Source organism: Acyrthosiphon pisum, chromosome A1 (genome assembly GCF_005508785.2).
Source record: "Acyrthosiphon pisum isolate AL4f chromosome A1, pea_aphid_22Mar2018_4r6ur, whole genome shotgun sequence".
NCBI classification, from domain to species: Eukaryota; Metazoa; Arthropoda; class Insecta; order Hemiptera; family Aphididae; genus Acyrthosiphon; species Acyrthosiphon pisum.
In genome coordinates this window covers 132,654,973-132,660,972 of record NC_042494.1, presented here as the reverse complement: position 1 = coordinate 132,660,972, position 6,000 = coordinate 132,654,973, and positions in this window count along the sequence as shown.

Below are 6,000 nucleotides of genomic sequence, written 5' to 3'. Positions count from 1 at the left end.
GAAATATCAAACTTTAGCGCTGAAGTCGTACCTCAGGGATATAAGAAAATTACATTTGTAACTTTTATTGATCACAGAAAAAAAATACTCTTGTTACAAACTACTATCGACAACCCAAAACGAAGTTCTGATTTCATCACCAGTAATCCAAAGGTGACATAGTTTCGAAGCAACCTAAGATCAATGCTATCCTAACATACTATTCATTACCGTCTTCAGTAATAGTAGTAATGCTTACAATTGTTGTTTTGTTTAAAAACAAAAATAATAGATCATCATCAATCTCAACAACACTTCGTTTATTATTTATTTTTTTAGAATTAAAATTGATTGTGTTAAAACTTTACGCAAATTAATAATATTATTGAAATAAATATTTTTATTACTCGACAATTTAAATAATAATTGCGTTGCGTGTATTTGATTGTTCTGCGTTTTATTGTCTCTTCATGTGTGTTCGGTATAATATTTAAATGAAAAAATCATAGGTATACATATACATAATAAAATGTATCCCAAACACTTAGGAGCGAAAATATTAGTTATATTTTCACATACCAAGGCTATAATAATATCAACCAAATAATCATAAGATAATTGTATTGTTATATTGTATGAACTATTTATGTAATATAAAAAAAAATAACATGCCTATAAATATTATCACAAAATACGAGTTAAACATTTTAAGACTCCTTGTTCATTTATTAAGTTGGTTCTTATTAAGTTTATTATGTTTACATAAAATATAATATATATTATATTTGTTTTAATTAAGCCCCTGTTAATGCGACTATTGTTTGTACAATATAAAATAGGTACCTAGGTGTATAATTAATATAAACTGTATACTAGCATACCTATAATTTCCTTATTAATATAGATAATTACATTTTTTATGGAAACATTAAATAATAAAGTGTTTCAATTGTGTTTCTTAAGGTTATGTTTAACAACGATACAGTTAAGACATAATTAATTATAATAATACAAATATATCCCGAACAATTATCAAAAGGTTTTGAATTTTAGTAAAAACATAATAGGAGGTACATAATGAGTTTGAACTACCTGTTTCCAAATAAATTATCATACACTGACCTTCCATGTGTCGTCTATACCGTGAAAATATAAGTTGGTTCCGTCTACGTACCTTTCACAATATTTTAGCGCGTTCCGACTATAGTCGGGCTCACGAAAAGTGAGCGCTGGCGGCCGATGGGGGGAGCTCAAATATTGTCGGGGCTAGGGGTTCTCAGATTTTCTAATATTGTTTTGTATTACCGAGTGACGTGACGGCATGCAGTGCGTCTTATGACATACTTCAAATACTTCGACGGGAACGTATTCAATGAATATTTGAGCTCCACCAATCGGTCGCCTGCAGCGCTCACTTTTCGTGAGTCCGACTACAGAATAAAAACAACCGTTGGTATTAAAATTAATTAATACCACTTACCAGGTAACATCTACATTCTCATCAGAACTTGGTTCGCGAAGATTGATTCGGATTTTTTTCTAACACTAACTGAATAGGTACAACCACTACAACCATTTATGTTTCTGTTTATAATTATTTACTTTCATATAATATTTTGGTTTTTTCACAAACCACAAAGAATTATCAAAAATAAATTGTATTATTTTTTAAGACTTTTTAATTTTTTAACCCCAAAAAGTAATACTATCGATACACATGCTTTTACATTGTAAATTTTCAAGAGAAAATACTATTAATTACATAAATAACCACATTCTTCTTGAATCAAAACTAATACATTTTTTTTTTTTTTTTTCTATATTTGTTCATTGTAACGACCTCAAGGTCTTTGACAATGCTTATCACAAGTGGGTAGTAGGGAGATCATGTGATCTATTTATCTATGTATATATCACTATATGCATGATACTACCCCCCTTCTCCAAGAGGAGACATGTGCGGTCTTCACTCCCAGTGGAGTGGGACCTAGTTGGAAACCGGATGACGCAATCGGACGACAGCACGGGAAAATGGTGACTGCGTAGAATCACACACATTTTTTGCACTTTGCTATGAATCGAACCGATGACTGTGTGAGTCGTAAGTCAACTGTGTGACCACTGCGCCACTCCGGCCCCAAACTAATACATAATTATATATTTACATCTCAAAATATTATTTATATTAAAATTATATACACGTAAACTTAAAGAATCGTATGATACTATGATATTGCCATGGTGGGAGATAACCAATATATTATTAAAATACAGATTTAAATGTATTGATGTATCTATTTAATTTCACAATAAAGATGATTAATTGTTCATGTATGACGTAACTTTGGAGTTACTTGAAAATTCCTAAGAAAAACGATTTATTACTTTTAAATTTTAGTACCTAATATTATTTTATAAAAAATATAAATAATTACAGTTCTTGAAGTGATGTCACTGCAGGGCACTCCCTTTGAACAAGACAACATCGTCTTATAATATACCTTTTACTTGTTGTATTATATGTACGATGTGCCATTGTACCTAAATTATTTCATAGTAAAAAAAAAAAAATATTTATGTTGTTATAGATGTTTAATTATCTTTAACTACGTCTAATAATAATAGGTAGGTACTTACTTAATTTTGAATAAGAAAAAATAAATATAATTTAAAGTTTAAATTTTAAACATAATAATTGTAATATTTTATAATCATTATTCAATAAATATGACATTATTAGATTTGTTTATAAATCATACATAATATTATAACAATATGTTAAAAAATAAATAATTACATTTAAATTAAGAAGTTATGTCTATGATAAAATTAAGATTAACTAAATAACTTCAACAGTAGTTGAATATTTTGCAACTAACTTTTACTTTATTTTAAATTGTTTTTCCTATTTTGTTTCTAGTTTCTATTTATTTATAACGTTGATTTATATTATAATATTAAAATAATATCCTCAGTCTTCACTGTTCGTTTATTGTGTTATACATAATATTACTTAGTCACATACTCAGATACTCTGATTCGGAAAGTTTTCGGAAAGTGTTGCTATCTACCGGAAAACCAAGTACCTACATATTATTACAAAGGCTATAATAATATAATAATGACTTAAAGTATCTTAAAATAGTACGCATTTTATATAAAAAAAATTTTTTTTTCACATAATTCCAGATTTTTGAAAATCAATTATCTAAACGGTCACAAGCATTGATATTATGTCGTGTAAATTTTGTAAATTTTTGTTGGTAATACGGGTTAAACAAAAATATATTATTATTTAATTTATTTTTTTGCTGGACCGATGACGCCACTATTTTATTTTTGCCATTCAGATTTCCTACTTTTCTGGTAGATTTTCCTAAACTGTTCTTTCAAACAAACCTTGTCTTGACAATAACGAACACAACAGAAAAATGATTAGCCAGATTGGTTTTGCCGTTTTTGAGTTTTAACCAGACTAACGAACAGTTTTTTATATAATATTATTTAGATATTATATGTGTTATTTAGTAGGGTCATCTTCTCACTTCACATTTTTATACCGTGTCTAAGCCTATAAAAGTTAATTTTCGTCGTATTTATATTTTATATTCTCATACGGCTATTATTGTTGTATAATATATTAAAAAAGAATCCACCTCAAAACAAAACAAATAATTAACAGGTAACTTATTGATAAGTAACTTTATCGGCCAAAAATCTGCGCCGTGATGTCCTCTTCAATGTTTTTAAAAACTGCATGACAATTGAATAAGTAGTTTCGGAGCCAACCCCTGACAAAGATTTCCACTTTTGATTATTTCCGGTTTCATATAATATATTATATAGATTACGAATGATAATATTAATATTATTTTATATTTCGAGAATCATTATTTTGTCGGACTATCAACATTTTTTAATATTGTGTCAAGTGTTCTAATATTTTGTTCACTAAATATAAATTAATATTTTTGTACCAAATCTCTTTTTTTCATTATGATTGGCTATCTGGAATAGTAACGCCATTATTTATACATATATATTTTTTTTATTGATCTCCAATACATCTCTGCAGCAAAGGCCATTTGTTATTTATAATTTATAATCACCTGAAGACAATTATAGCATGTACGATTTCCGCACAAAACAATACATAATATTGATAATATTAGTCATAACTCATAAACCTTTTATAGCGTCACTTTATTATTTTTTAATGCTTAAAGTTGTATACTGTGCAGATACAATTCTCAGCTTACGTGTTGAGTGTTGACATTTGCCAACGAGCATATTATAATAACTACTCTTAAATAGGTATCAGTGGATGACTGTCGTAGAAAAAAATAACGATCATGTAACCTGAGGACGTCAAACAACGTGTCATTACGTGTTGATACATATCATAGGTACACGCGCAATGTGTGATCAAATCATAGACACTAATTAGCAGCGGAATTCGTTGTCGATTATCCAACGTATAATGTATGTGATCATATCACCTGTTGCGTTTTTTCCTTCTTATTATTATAATCACAATATTAAAACTGAATATTACATTTTATGTAAATAGTAAATACCAGATACCTTCTCGTCAAACACAACTGTTCATTTCTGAAATCGGTGTACCATGTCCACAATATATTATACAATCACGGTCAATGAAGATACCATGAAGCCATGCAAAATACACTGTTTTCCTAATGTTACGATAATAATAAAATATTTACAATAACCGTGGATATAATAATTCTGTAGGAACTTGTGTTAAATTAAATTTGAAATATATTTTTGTATACAAGGTGACATGCGGTACTGCGCCTACCCAGTACCCACTACAACTTCGAGATTACTATACTACCGTGAATATTAGGTACCTACTAATATATTAAAATAAATTAAATTTAGTATTCCAAGGATGTAAACAATATTGTATAATGTATAATATATAATGTGTACCATTACATTGCTTATTACTACTTGAATATTAACTAATATTATGCGTTATATTATAATATTATAATAAAATGTTAATAATTAAGTTACCCGTGTACGTTAGAATATTAGCAATATTCGCCAAATTTCCTCTTCAAGTAGTCTTATAGCGTTGTTTGTGTGGTTGTATCCTTGTCCGCCAGATCACAGCATAGAACCTACAATCGGAGTCAGTGTATGGCTTTTGAGAAAAGCCACCATCAAATTTCGTAATAAACTGGTTTAATAATTTACAATAAATGACATGTCATTATTCAAATAAGCGAGTTAATTTCCACATTTCTATACCAACATTGGCGTCAAACAACAAACTTCCCTAGGTATAATAAATACGACGAGGCATTGGTTTCTTTGTTCATCGAAAAAATAAAAAATAAAAACTGGTCAATTACTTCATTGTGATTTGTGAGTAGTACTTCTTGGATGTGTCATGCATATCGCAAACAACTATAGTTCTATTATATAAACAGCATCAGATGCATATTTTCATAAATGGCAATAAGAATGAATCCCGTTTCTCAAGCAAGGTCCTATGGGTGGTGGGGTGGGGGAGCAGGGAGGGCTTTAGGCTTTAGCATCCTGTAAAAATGGTCCAGCCCACCCTCTGAAAAATGTCAACAGCACGTCACATGTTATTTTTATAAGAGTTAAATTATTTATTTTATGAATAATATAATTATGTTTAAGATAATATGATAGTTAATGTTTTCTACAATTTCAATATATTTAATTTATATTTAATATTTATATATTTTGTGACTTGTAAAAAAAGATTAAATATTTTATCCATTTATTATAACATTTAAATTTTAATTAATGCTAAGTATTGGTTATTATTAAATGTAAATAAAGATAGGTATTCCAAATCATTGCCTAAAATTGCAGTCAATGAAATTCATCTGTTCAATACTAAATACAATCATTTTAATTTTTATTGCATGAAACAAAAATTAAAAGTTTTTAAATTAAAGTTTATGTTAAAAAGGTAATACATATATTTTGCAGTCGTTTAAAGTCCGTCTTAAAATA